Raw genomic sequence first — 15,583 nt, forward strand, 5'->3', positions numbered from 1 at the left:
TCGTTGGGTTTAAATAAGTGAACAGGTTTGCACCAATCTGCGTCTGCGTAGAAAGCTATGAGTCATTTATGTGAAATTGTGGTCCAGAAGACTTATTTTCTCGATGAAAAAGAGGGAATTGCAGACTAGCCGTTTCTAAAAATCAAAAGGCTTAGGAGGAAAGTCAATCCAAAGACACTCGATCCGGCAGCGGAAACACATTTGGGTGTCTGGCAACACCAGCCTACAACTGTCACACTCGGGTCAGAGGTCATCATGTGTAGACAGAGCAGAACTTCCTAATTATACATGATAAATGTAATCACACTCAGGAAGCATTTCTCCACACAATTTGCTGGCTTAACCTTGTCACATGTGCCGAGCTGGTGAGGAAACTGGAGGTAAAAAAGCTGTCTGAAATATTAGTGTAGGCCTATGGGTGATACTTTACCAGTGGGGGAAAGTAACCAAGTACATTTACTCAATGGATCCCCATCCAATAGCTTTTCAGATTCATATTCTGCAATCAAAACATGTGAAAAGATTTTTAAATGATTTATTTCTTAATATTAAACCATTCAAATTGACAATCAAATGTAAACAAAAGGTTCAAAAAGAAGTAGTAAACAGGAATAATTAGTGTATCAACATTTTGATTGTATGCAACAGTCAAATGTCACTTGATTCAACAACATCAACTAATAATGTCAATTTGGCTGTTAATGCTTGTATAGTTTCATTTGAAGTAAGATTTTGAATGAAGGTTTTAACTCGTAATGGAGCATGTTTGCAATAATCCACAAGTACTTTACTTAAAGGATATGCATACTAGTTAAACCACTGTACTTTACAGCATGTACATAAAAATCCTGGCAGGAATTGATCATCATTTCCCATTAAACAATGTTCCAATGTTGAATGGAACTTTGGAAATCAATGAATCGGGATTACCATTAATAAGAACCAAGAGAGAAAATGTTTCCATCAGACTGTGTTGGGATAATGATGCTATCTGGCCGCCACAGTGATCTGCTGCTGGATCCCATCAGAGCCGCCATAATGGCCGAGTGCAGTCACAGGGTCTCCACCAACTGACATAAAACATGGCGCCAGGACAGAAGCGAGACAGATGGACAAATAGACAGATAGACATTCAGACAGACATCCTGTCTCGAAACCACAAATAGATACAACAATTAAGTCAGGTCTGGTCATTTTCATTTCGCTGACCTTCGCCCCGCACCTCCTACACATGTAAGGAGACAAATTACTACTGCAGTTGGGTTTGACCAACATCTCCGATGCAGGAGAACACGCTACATGAAGGCTGAGACAGCGGACATAAATCATACCTGTATTTGATCTGGGGGGGGTGCTCTGGGCGGGGGAGATGTGGCAGCCAGCATGCACTCTCTGAACCCTTAAAGGGGCTGAAATGGGTCACTTGTTTTGCAGGGCCAGCAACATTTTCAGTGGTGTCTTAATCTGAGGACAGCTGGGATAACTTTTCTCTTGAATGTGATGCGGTAACGCCTATACCGTAAGTTAGCATCACAAGGGCTCCCTTTACAAAAAACAATGGGAGTTTATCATTGTTTTTTGGAATATTGCAGAAAACAAGATTTTTGGGAAACAAATGTTTTCGATACTTGTCATTTTTCTATCCGATCTGAAGCATAAATGCAAATACCAGAAGTAAAAGCTAACGTTCAATAGCTTCACGTAAACCACCGCTGAACTAAAGGTGGCTAATGCTCAGCGTGATTGGGGTCTCAATTAGTCACTTGTTTGAAGTTTCGGACGTTTACGAGTAGGGTATTTACTAACGTATTTTAATCGTGAAAATCTCTTTAGCTTGTGTAATCCTCAGACCATATTGCAGGCTTCTTACCAGAAATGCGTTAAAGAAACCGTTGACTTTGAGACAAAGGAACTGAAAGTGGTCAAATCTAACTCATGTCTGGGTTAAAGGACTCATTCCTGCACCACTATTGAACCAAGTTTAGAAATGTTTAATAATCCAATGAATGCTGAAAGGAGGAGATTACAAAAAGCTAATTGTAACTATGCTCTTATCAACAAACACCTATCGACAACAGAACTGTGGAGCTAGTCATAAAGCAGTGTTATTTCCTCCAATGAGTGCAAAGTCACAAAGAAACTGAATCCTGCTGCCTCTATGGATTTAACAGCAAGTCTTAAATCTCCATCAGAGCCATGTTTTCCTGTTTCCACCGGTAGCCGTGTTACCAATGCCAATACCTGCTGTGTTATATTGTAGGTTCCACGTAATTGGTAAACACATGTAAGCTATATTTCATTGGCTGTGGAGCTATACCACTTTACCAGTCGCATGCACTGCGCACACATACAACAATGCTTATTCCACAGAAACACTACCAAAATTATACAGCGTCATTCTCTGGCGTCCCAGAGGATGTTACATCAGGAAGTGCCCGTCAAAGTTTCCAGCAATGTAATTGTACGTCTTAGATCCAGACTTTGTTTTTCTGCCTTTCAGAGCCAGTTTTTTAAAACCCCAGAGGTGGCTAGTCTCCAGGCTAGGGCGAAATCACAATTGCGTTAACACCCAAAGAGTATTTCATCAGAGGCTGCAGGGCCCCCACGGTCCAGGACACCTGTAATAGAGTTTCCCCTCTCGCAGACGCAGAAACATTTTAACTCCTACCGAGGTTTACCTGCTCCATCCTGCATGCAACGACGCTGCTACAGTTGATCAAATCAGGCCAAACAAATTGCATTTGTCGAGAGAAGGATCAAATGCTAGCGCCTACACAAAAACATATTAGCAGCCTGATCTACACAGAAAACCCTCGGCATGGTATTGGATTAACAAAGTAACAGGAAAAGAGAAGAGGATGTGTAGAAATCCAAACTGCTTTTCCTCTGTGCACTGAGGAATTACCACTCCAGTAAGTAAATGAGGAAGTAGATGGAGGGAAAACGAGATTTCTTAGATTACTGCGAATGCTGCGAGACAATGCTAATGTTAAAGTGCATGGTAAAGTCGCTAAACACATTTACTCCGGTATAGAACTGTTTGTACTTTACTTTAAGTATATCCATTTAAAGTTGCTTTTATTTTATTTTAACACAAGTTTCCACATCGAAAAACTACAATACTAAAATGCTTTTACCTGTATTAAAAGGGATAAAATATTAACCATAATAATATTATACTGTGAAAAAAAAAACTCTGCATAACGAGAACTTTAACTTTTGATACTTTGAAGTAGAGTAAGCTTATAATTCTTCATATTATACTGAACATTGCCCCTTTACACAATGAGTACTCTTTATTTTAATGCTAATACTATTGTACTTTTACTGAAGTACTACACTGAAATCAGGACCTTTCCATCATTTAAAACCATAGCATTTGCACTTTGACTTAACTAATGAATACATATAACTTTTAATCAGTTAGAGCTAATTATTAATTCAAATTATTTAATAGTTAGACATGTGTTTTCTTGCTCTTATTGTTAATGTAAATGTATATTTATTTAGTGTTATTACTTGAGTTAGTTTAAGTAGTTTTTTAATGCTTTTATTTTGAAGGCAGCTTTGGGCACCGGGTGATGAGGTATTAATTGAAGCAGGTGGAGGTGTAATAAGCGCACCAGAAAAGGCAAAGGTTTTTTTTAACCAGGGAAAGACATAAGAAAGGGCCACAGGAAAGGCAAAAGGAAAGGTAGGGAAAAACGTTTTCATAGTACTGTATGATATTGGATGACTAAAATAAATTGAGTCCAATGAATACCTGATCACCCAAAGCTGCCTTCAAAATAAAAGCACAAAAAAACGCCGATAACATACAATACTTCAGTTAACTTAAATAATAACACTAAATAAGTACATTCATTAAAAACAACAACAGCATGAAAATAAATGTTTAACTATTAAATAATATATATGTATATATAGCTCCAACATTGGCTCCATTGAATTGAATCCCCCACATGATGGGCGGTGGTACGAAATGTCTTAAAAACACCCTGAGATACATTTTTAAAGACTTCCTCATCTTAAAATGATCTGCACAAATCAACACTTATGTCCATTATCCTCGCTATGGGATACATGAAAACTATCATACTCAAACGTTTGGTAATGGGAACGGGAGATATTTTCCCTGTTTGTTATTAAAATAAACAGAGATGTCTGGGATGAACTGGTGTGTGAAACTCAGGGGAGAGGGAGAGAGTATAGGAGGGAGAGCAAGGGGCCTGACTGTCTGACAGACAAGCCGGCAGATGGACAGGAACTTGGCATTAGGGAATATGATTCTGCCAGAGAGTGATCCATAAAGACTGGAGGAGGTCGAAGGGCACACTCTCTATAATGACTCATCATCACTCAGTGGTGTCCACGCTGGGATGGCCAGTGTGTGTGTGTGTGTGTGTGTGTGTGTGTGTGTGTGTGTGTGTCTTGGAGAGAGGGCCAGTGGATCTGCTTAGAGATAGTGGAGGATAAACGACCATGTCTGCTATTCTAGGCCTCTTGGGAAGCCAAAAAAAGAGATCTCACTGTTGTTTTATCAGAGCTCCGGCCAAATACTGTCACCGACAACATCAATTAATTCCCTCGTCAACATCTGAAAAAAAATGTCTGAGGACAAACATGGGTGAGAAGGTGAGAATGCGTTATGAAATATGATAAATGTCGTAAAGAGTGTGGAATTCCTTCTGTAAGAGTTGGACTTCTCGGGGCTGGGTAAACACTACAGGACGGACTCCGCCATGGCAGCTCTTCCCGTGGTTACATGGTGGGCAGTGGAGGCGGGTCCTCGGGGGATTTGTGGCGTTTTATTTTTTTTCCTCTGCAGCCAGTCATTACTTTTTACTACAGCGCGGCCCAAAAAACTGACCACTAAAAAGGGTGGCGCCGACTGCCAACACCTTGTATATGGAATTCATAAAACAATGGCTCGCACTAAATTCCCCCGCTGCATTCTCAATCAAGCTGCTATGGCGACAGCTGTGTCTGTGCGCGAGGGGCTGTATTTTTCAGTCGTGCAGCATCACATGAATATCTCCATTTCGTGGCGGCATGACAGCCTGTTTGTCATCCACTCCCCAACCAAGAACTGACCTTCAGCGGCATAACTACCTTTATCCTGCCATACCTCTCCTCTCCCCTCCCTACATCTCCCACCTCTACTTCTCCATCACTTTTTTTTTCACACTTTCCCCTTCTCCAGCCTTTGTCATTGATCGCTGATGCGATTGGCTGCCTCCGTGCTCAGTAATGACCCGCCCTGGTAACCGTGCCGGCTGCTCCGCTCAGGCCCCTCGCAGATTGAACTGTCAGATGGCAGCGATTAATGGCCGGGCAGAGAGACTCACACCTGCAATGTCCCACCATGCACTGCCCCATCCCGGCTAAGCAGGTACATGTCCGTGTGAGTGTCCAAATCTTCTGTAAAGGATGGATGAATATTCAAACATGTGTAGGTGCATGTGTTTATGGGTGCACATAAATCTTTGCTTTCATGCGTGTGATACTGGCCCTCGGGGTATGCTATATTCTGCCCCGCTCCAGTGGCTGATGGGAAGGTGAGAGGGCAGAGTGTCTCAGAGGAAGGACACAAAAACATCAATCAATACAAATATTGATGGGGTATAAATGTTAAATCTAGAGAATCATGAATGCTGTCAAAATATAGAACAAAACACTAGTGAAGAGCTACCACAGTCCTCTTATTACCTCGTAAAAGTAAATCAAAAGTTGCTGGGTTTATTTTTGCAATGTTTTGGTACCATACCTTCATCAGAAGATAAGTGAACTAACCCCAGTTTGCTCCACTACTTAAATGACAGCATGTGATAATAATGTGCTATACTGCTCTTCTTTATTACCATATTAGCTATGATTGCACGAGTAATCATTCACTTATTCTACTGTTCACACTCCAGTCGCTCTGCACGGCGTCTGAAAGGCCTAAAATGCTAACATATGTTATTTCCTCAAACAGATATTATAGGAGTGTTTGGTCTGGTCTCGCTCTGTCAGGCCCACGCGGCTGTCCCGTGTTGTGCTTGGCCGGCCGTCTGCTAACTGTCAGCGCGGTATCTCCTTACACTGATGAATGGGTAGTTTCCAGACCTTTCCCTATAAGCTTTCATTCCCTTGTTCCAATGCTTCATCCAGAGGAATGGCTCGAGAAAACATGGGCTCCTCTGCCTGCCCGGACCAGCCTCCCTGGAGGGGAGCGCCAACCCAGAGACGGGCATGGAGGCTAAATTTAAAATGCTCCCTTTAAAAAAGAGGGGGAGAAGGGGAGAGAGAGGGGGATAAAGAGATGTAGACAAAACAAAGTAAAAGAACTATGGTGGGAGAGAAAAGTGAGAGACAGAAGATGGAGGCAGCGTAATCCTCTGAGCGGTGAACATGTGAATATCAGGCCAGGAGGGGTTTGGCGTGGTGTGTGAAACGGAGATAAAATCGATTAGCTTGTCCACTGACCCGGTGAGCGGCGCGGCACGGCCCCCCCCCCCCCCCCCGCTGCCTCAGTCCTGCCACAGCCCTGACAGAGACGTCCAGGCCCAGAGGCCCCTAGAGGTCCCTTCTGGACACTGAGGTGAACAAAGTGGTGCCCTCCTGTCAAACTAAAGCCCTCAAGCACCAGCAAAACAACAAACCGTGCTGCAATGCTTCGCTGCTCCCTGATTCCACAGGAGACAGAGGAGATGTAGTGCAGGCTGCTGAGAGAGGACACTGTGTAAGAGCTGCAAAACACATCAGTATGGTTCATATCGGAAACTTTCTTCAGTGTATGAAGAAGTTCAGTCAACTGAAAGTAGCTCAGTTTTTGAGAAAAAAAGCTATTCAAGTTGTTTGAGCAAAAACATCTAATATTAAACTGATTTATAAATTATATTTTCATCTCTATGATTCATAAAAGAATGAATGAGAGCTTAAGTTAAGGCTTTTTGTAGCTAAAATGGACGGTGGCCGGCAGGTGCAAACACTCTTCATCACTCCAAAACATTTCCGGTCCCGGATGTGCGTCACTTTTTAGTGGACACGTTCCTTTGAGTTTCGAGCTTCTTGCAGCGTTTTGTAATTGCAGCGTTTCGTTTAAGCAGTGGTTTTTAGTAAACACGGCTCATGCTCAATTGCACTCAATTGGTGAAGAACTGAACCTGCAGGCCACCATAAAAAAGGTATGATAAAGGGCTTTACAAGACAGTGAAAACACAATTTGATTCCCAACTAATAAGCGCAAATATATATCTTCCTTAAACCACTTTGACAAAGTGATACCCTCTTTCAATTTGAGGAAAAATATCTTAGTTTATTTCTAAAAATGGAGCAATAAACTAAATTCCTCCAAGAGATAAAACAAAGTATTCTGAATGCCTGATTAGCATAAGGAAGCATTGAAGAAAACCCATCTCCAACTCTTGCCACTTCCTGTCTTTAACACGAAACAACAGCTACACATTTTAGAAATGCTACTGATATGGTTTAATACCAGTCATTTAAGAATTGGTATTTCCTAGAAAACTCTGGAAGCCTGATTAGCCTCCACCTGTTGACCGGCCCTGAAGCCTCTCCCTATCGTTTTATCGCCTTGTTTTCCTCTCATGATTTCCTCCATCGGACCTCTGGGTGAGGAGCACCCCTTTGATTCTTGGCTCATTGTAGTGTATCTGACCCCGCAGGTCGCAGAGTGGAAAGAAGTGGATGTGTCACCGCTAAGCTCTTCTCCGTGTTAGAATAATATTTCTATGGTGAATTTAGGATGCTAACGCTAATCAAAACAGGACATCCTGAGGAGGGCCGCGCTCTCTCTTCCCCGGGCCTCGCTCACCGACCGCTTTATGTTTTTGTGTTTGTGGAGGAGCGACAATCCCAGGAAGCTGAGAGAAGGGTTCATCAAAGCTCCGAGCGGGGGGCCCCGGCCGCAGCATCGCTGGAATGCGGCGTGGAAAGGAATCTCTACTGTCCTATTGTTCCCTTGTTTCCTCGGGCTCATCACACGCCGGCACGTCCAGTTCACTTACAGGTAAGAAGCGCTAATCAGCCCTGCATTCCTTTCCACGGCCGCATTCTTTCCTCTGTTGCGACCCCGGCTGACCAAAAACACTTGTGCACACACGCAAAAGGTGCACAGAAACACACATGCACGGAGAGGGGAAGTCATCAAGACAGAATCTCTGAGGACAGGGACGTGGTGTTTCCTTTTTTCTCAGGCGAGGGCTTGGAAGTAGAACTGTGAGGTGAACGTCGATGAAGCATGCGATGGAACGATGATCCCAAAAACACAGCTTTGGTATCAGAGACACGTCTTAATTAGGGAAGTTTAAAGGCGTCAACGCTTACAATTAATCTGCAAACATGAAAACATTAACGCATATTAATCACATAACCAAATTTGACCCAAAGTTGCTTCTGTAATTCCAGCATGGATCTCTAACATGGATCACACGGGAGTGAACTGGCACAGGAGACATGTACTGCACTGACAGGACACCAGTAAGAACCATCACTACCTGTGGTGAAGACAGAGGAAAGGCATTTAGCTGAAGCATGCTCCAGTTTCCCGTGTCAGAGGAGTGTGAAAAGAGATAGTGCTGCAGTATGCTTACTCAATGCTTTAGCTAAGTGTCAGAAAATTATCCGACTTCCTGCCATTAATTCAAAATGTACAGTAAAAAAAACCTCTCATTTCCACTACCAGTTTCTCATGCATTTCTTTATTACAACACCACACGTGCATTTGTTTATCTCCTCCCAAAATACAAGTAAATAGAGTTCTAAACTTGGGATTAATTAATTAAGAACTGAGAGATGCATAACGATTGTAGGGCGGCAGTAGCTCAGTCTGTAGGGCCTTGGTTTGGGTACTGAAGAGTCTGAAGGTTTCAAGTCCCGAAATCTTGAGCCCTTGGGCAAGGCACCAAACTCCAAACGGCTCCCTGTCATATATAAATATAAAGACCTAATGTGTGTGTATTACAGTGCATAACAACAACTTAATTTCCCCTTGGGATAAATGAAGGTTATTTTCCTTCTAAAGAAACGTGTTGAAACTTGTGAAAATGCTTCACGAATAGAAGTGTTTTCATCAGAAAATAATGCAACACATGTTGCTTGACCTTCCTGTCCCTGACCACCTCCCCTTTAATAATCCCTTCACAGCGTGTCATGACTTCTCCCCTCCGTGTCTCTCACTGTAAGCATCAGCGTTTTGGCGCTGAGACACGGGAGAGACAGAAGCTGTCGGATCCAATCAGGTGACTGAAACCGCATCAGGAAGGACCGCAGCTTTGATCACGTCGCCTGCCCTCATCTCTCCCGTCCTGCGGGGGTGAGAGGTCGCTGCTTAATGAGCCTCAGGGTGGAGAGGGGTTGTTGTGGCAGAGATGAAAGGTGTACAGGAATTAAACAAACGTCTCTTCCCTTTTCAGCTGCAGATGGGCATGACCCGATGCCCTGTTTGGCCTCTCTGAATCAGAAGTTACTTTCTTACACCCCCACCCTTCATTGCTCAGTCCTACGATCCCCTCGGGCCATCCTGCTCCACCCAGGGAGATCCCCGAGCGGAGCTGGAACACACTGTTATCACCACGCTCACAAAGCGATTGTTGGGTAATTCCTGTTTAGGAGTATGTGCTCTCTCCAGTGTGTAAGAGCAACAAACAAAACACTCTTTCTTTCTGTCAACCCTTACAGAGTGACTCAAAGGATTAAAATGTCCAGTACTTTACAACATATTAGTCACAAATATATCCAATTAATTCAAAAGACTATTGACGATGTATAAAATGAAGGGTTTTTAAATATGCAAATTGGATGACATTGATAATGACATTTTCTGCACCCATTTTATTTGCTTTTTGCTTTGAATTTGCACGTACTTCGTTCAATATCTTAACTAATTTTCACACTTTATAAATAAGACAAGGAAACATGCCTTACCTATGCAGTTGTGTACAATAAAAAAAATCAATAATAAACACATTTAGATAATACATAATAAAATTAAATTAGAAGAATTGATAATATATGAATTATATGATACAATATAAATAAAGTTCAATAAATAATAATATATAAATAAAGTCAAATAAAGAAACACATTTTTAAAAAGTGTTTTACTTCATATTTTTCATTTTTTTTAAAGCTAAATGAGCGAGCCTGTAAAATGACGCAAACATAACATCATGTCTGCAGTCAGAAGTGAAGTGCAGCACACACAGATTGGCAGCCAGAATAAAGACATATGAAGCTTCTTGTTTAGTCTTTCTGCTCGTAAAAGCACTCAACAATGTAGTAAAGTGACTCGGGGTAGTTAGCTGATGTGAGACATGGGGCCAGAGTGTCGGGCCCTGTTTCTACCACCTGCTTCAGGTAATTGATTGGAGTATAAAATGATTGACTTTCTTTAATTAGCTAACAGACGTCTTTTTTCTCAGAGCGCGCCGAGGAGTGCTAACTTCAACACCAGCCTCATTAATAGCCCGGGCGAAGCGCACCATCAGCAATCTGTGGACATTACAACATCATAGCGACACAAATCAGTTTGATGTCCGCGGGTAAACTTTTCCATTCAGCAAAATGCCATTTATCTCAGAGCAATTTGAGATGAGAAAATGGCGGCATGTCACACGTTTGACGACTGCACACACTCCTTTTGTTTCGTGCACTAGAACTCGGTTCGTCCACACACTCCTCCTCCCAACACACACACAAGCACAATCTATAAAAATATGCTTAGCTTGGGACTGCTCTGTTGATAATGACCTCAGCCTTGGCACCGCAGTGGGCCAGACCAGACTGCCGACAGACTGGAGGCTTTTGTGTGGACTCCCTATCTCTAACTGCATGACCTTTAGGGGAGGAGAAGAAAGCAGAAATGCTTTTTTTTTTATTATTTAGAAGGGCTAAGGCTCGCTCATTGTTCTGTGTTGGTACGGTTTCCCTGTGGTAAACACATAGCGGTTCCCAGGCTTGACATGTTGCTGCACACCTCCCCACCCCCTCCCTCCCTCACTCCTGGCCTCCATCCCCTGGTGTTCCCACACTGCCCTGTCTGGGTCGTTGCACTATACCACCCCCCAACACACACACACACACACACACACACACACACACACACACACACACACACACACACACACACACACACACACACACACACACACACACACACACACACACACACACACACACACACACACACACACACACACACACACACACACACACACACACACACACACACACACACACACACACACACACACACCTAAAATGAGTCGTAATGTTTGTAAAAAAGTTAAATATTTAACAAAATTGAGGATTTTTTGTTAAACTATAGAAATATCTGGGCATAGCATTATATTTTAAAGACATACAACATTTTTATTGGCACAGATGCTGTTACTCAATCTGAATCATGATGATTTTACTATAGTTTGATGATGAATCTCGAGTATATAATCCTCGCAATATCAGTCAAAATAATCTAATAATACAAATAATTATGTATTTATTTTACCAAATCATGCAGCCATTTATACAAGCAAATGTAAGTATTGTCATTTTATTTGGTTTAGATGTGTCTTGCAGTATTATTTTGGACACTTGGTGGCGGTGATTAGATGCACAGGGATGTAAAAGGGTGCCAGAAATGGGAGGGCACACACCTCTCACTAGCACAATTAGAAAACTGGTATTGTACAACTTATAAACCTCAAAGCAAACTGGATACAATAACAGAAATCTTCTGTACACTGTTGACTACAACCTTGTCTGAGTGCTTCAATGCTTTATCAATTCCTCATCATGAACTGGGATGGAGAACAGAGAGGAGAGACGGGAGGAGAAGACCCTGGGGGCCGGGCATTCAAGGGACCCATGACAAGGCCTGGAAGCTCCCTTTCGCTCGGGACAGGGGTCATCCTTCAAGCGGGTGACAACAGTGCATAAACAAACCACTAACCTCATCAGCTCTGTGTTTACAGCCCTGAGAGCGAGACCTGGGCGACTCATTAACATCAGAGACCCTCCAAAAGACCCATTTTCTAAAAAAAACAAGGAGGGGGTTGGGGGGGACGCTTCTCTCATGGCAAGAGACGAGGAAAGTGGACGACACGTCAGACAGATGGAGGGCGTTGATAGATGAGAGGGTCATATCAACCTGCCCCTCCTTACCCCAAACTCACCAACACACACACTCGTACCTAAACAGATACAATGTGTGTGTGTTTGTCTGTGATATGCATTACACCTGGTTTGACAAGCATTCAGCAGATTTCCTATCAGAAGAAATGTTGCAGCTGCTTGTTCACTCAGTGTTTTGCAGCTTTACACTGATCACATAATTGTTAGAAATCCTTGACTAAAGTAAAGAAATGCTGCCTTTGTGGAGTTACTGACAGGAAGCGGCGACACCTATTCACACAACAATTTCATGTGACTTCAAATTAAGAGTGGAACAAACTTTCATCTAAAGCTTTGATCTTACAAACCATAAAATAAGTGGATTAAATACTCGTGAAAGTAAACCGATATGCTAAAGAAATGTATTTTCCTCCCTTATAACAAGTCAACTAATTAATGGATCTTTCTTTTATTGTAAGTACTTGATGACTGCACGACTAATCAAAAATGTGTTCAATATAAAAATTGCAGTAAGCTCAATATTTGGTATGGGCAAAATATGTGAAAAATATATACAGTGCAGAAAAGTCCCAGGATCATAAATACATAAACGTCTTTTTGGATGTTGATCCTCTTGAAAAAAGAAAACCTATATTTTTCAATGATAATGTAAATTATGATTCAGTCCTAATATTTTTGAATATATGAACATAATGGCAATGGGCTATATTTTTTACAAACATGCATCCCAATACTTGAGTGATTTTCCCTGTTATTGTTTATATATGCATTATTTACTGACTGATATGCAATGAATTGATGACTCACATAATGAAACTTTATCAAAAAACAAACCATTATCAGGAGAAAAGGGCTCTTTTGTCATTTATTTGCATGGGGAAACGAGTTCAAAGCATCGATTAACAAAAGCTTGGAGTATGTCTAACCTCTGCGCAGTGATTCCTGACCCGGGCCATTACTGCAGGAGATATGGGGCATTTGTATACGGAGCTCTGGCACCAAGCGGAGCGCAGGCAAAGAGCACCGCTCCGGGACAACAAGGGCTGTTTAATGGGCTCTCTATTTCACTTTCCTCGCGCAGGCCGGCTCCCTCTCACCTTTTAAATGGGCCGATCTATTAAGCGTTTTAATGAGCTCCGCCAGACAAACGTGAGATGCATGGCCCATTGCACAATGTGAGGAGGAACGACGCACTTCCCCGCGCGCCGGAGAAGAGAGGAGCGGTGGACGGAAACAGGCCTCTCTATGCACGCACGCACATTTTTTTCGCGTGCCAATCAGGGGTGCCAATAGATTTGCCTCTAAAGGATTTGAGCCACATTTCTGGACAGGCGAATCAATGAGGGATGACTGACTAAATTACATTACATGTTACTTAGCTGACGATTTTATCCGGAGTGACGTATGCATAGAGGAGCGATTTAGGGTTAAGAAACATGGACTGCCCGAGATGGGTATCGAACCACCGACCTTCTGGTTGAAATACCTTACGCATGATATGAGCAGTTACATATTGTGGTAAATGCAAAGTGGCCAACTGTGAACACAAACTGGATTTAAATGCCCCATTGCCACTTGTTAAGCTCCCAAATGTTTTATTAATGTTTCTTTACGTCAATTTTTTAAACAATACGTAAAAAAAATAAGAACACACGAGAGATCAATCGTCATTGTAATTATACCTAACAAATTATCAAAGCCCTCTAAACACGTTATAATAAAGGTGTTTTTATTGGGACAAATATATGCTAAGTGGACCTTTAATTAGGCCTAGTTTGGATCATCAAAGCCCCCCCTTTTTTCTTCTCCATCTTTCCGTATGGCCCACAATTCACCGCGGGGTGCGGCCTTGGCTATACTTAGTTGGGAAGCGAGTTTTTGTGGCGCACCGCATTACATCTGGACGTACGGACTAATCAGTCAACCTCCATCCATCACTCTTACCACCTCTCCATCACCTCCTCTATTACATCCATCCCACCCCCCCCCCCCCCCTTCTTTTTTTTTATCACTCCGCTGTTCTGAGAGGAGGCCATGCCCGTTTTAACACGACTACTCCGGACACACTGAACGCATTTACCAGCACAGCTCTTATGAGGGGTCTGGGAATTTAAATATTCACTGTTGACACTGCGCAGACCTGGCTGAGGTCCAAAACAGCCCCCGCCCCCCCCCCCAACCCCCCTCCCCATTCTGACCGAAGAGAGAAATCCTCCATCTCGAGATTAATAATCGTCTATACACTTTAAATTATACCTTATATATATAAGAGAGAATGAGTGTAATGGTTTGCAATTTTGAGGAAAAGTTAATCCCATATGCAATTCAAAAATAAAGTTTCGTGTTGCACGAGAGTCCTGGAGGGCCGCGAGGAAAAGTGTCTTCTTTCTGATGATGATTATGTTGTGTGTGCATCCATTTCCTTATCCATGTCACAATATTTCATAAACATTCAATAGAATCACAGGCACGTACTCGTTATGTTTATTTAACTTCATGAGGATGTCTGCATTATAGCCTCTATTGTTCCACTTAGACCATTAACTAGAGCTCAACTGACCACAGGCAGGAACTCCATGACATGACGCGTATTGGTGTAAACTGACCACATTATGTCAGACATAGCTGCTAACGCATATTGTATGATTTGTTTTTACTTTATTTTATTTATTGGCATTTATGCAAACAACAGATTGTCTATTTGCTAAACGGAATGGACTTTCATGAGATTTAGTAACTCTTATAAAACAGCACAATAATGCAGGCCTGTACCATGTCATTGCTGCCTTGTGGTTTTGACCTCAGTCTAATTTCTTCCAAAATAAATCTGCAATACAATTCTATTATTATCTTTAAAAAAGTCAGAGTTAAAACTCAATTTAAAGTCACAACGGCACATAGAAATACGTAAAGCACCACTGAAGAATTCAACTATAACATACTACAGCTTGATTGACAGCTTAAGAAAAAAACCCAATATCATTCTTGATAATTTATTGCAGCAGATCAATGCATGAATAGCCATATCAATCATCTCGTTGCATACATTCGTATAGTTGATTAGGTCCGAGTAATTAAATCGATTTAATGACAAGAGTGTTTCCATATTACGCTTCATTTAATCAAACTCGCTTTATTATTTTGTGCTAAATTAACACAGTGAGACGGCTGCCTCGTGCAATAAGCAGAAAGTCTGTAAACTATAAACACAAAGATTAAAACAACAAAGAGTGCCATACAATTTAACAGTAATAAGAAAGAACTGCAGGACTCACAAACACAAAATGAGTTACAAACAAGATGCCCCACATTTACCATGCCTGTCTAAATCCTCGTTTTCTCCTTATTTATCTCCGTCAAAATGCCTTTTCCCCCCAAAGTTGCTCCCCGTGCAGCTGAGAGCCGTGCAGCCGCAGCAGCAGTGTGCAGCAATTGCAACACAACC

At 42.1% G+C, this 15,583-nt stretch overlaps 1 protein-coding gene across 2 annotated transcripts in view; it reads right to left on the bottom strand.

The window, feature by feature from the left end:
* mecom (MDS1 and EVI1 complex locus) overlaps positions 1–15,583 on the bottom strand; it is a 153,602-nt gene that overhangs the window by 131,004 nt on the left and 7,015 nt on the right. The window lies entirely within an intron of this gene.

Source organism: Eleginops maclovinus, chromosome 18, assembly GCF_036324505.1.
Source record: "Eleginops maclovinus isolate JMC-PN-2008 ecotype Puerto Natales chromosome 18, JC_Emac_rtc_rv5, whole genome shotgun sequence".
In the NCBI taxonomy this organism is placed as follows: domain Eukaryota; kingdom Metazoa; phylum Chordata; class Actinopteri; order Perciformes; family Eleginopidae; genus Eleginops; species Eleginops maclovinus.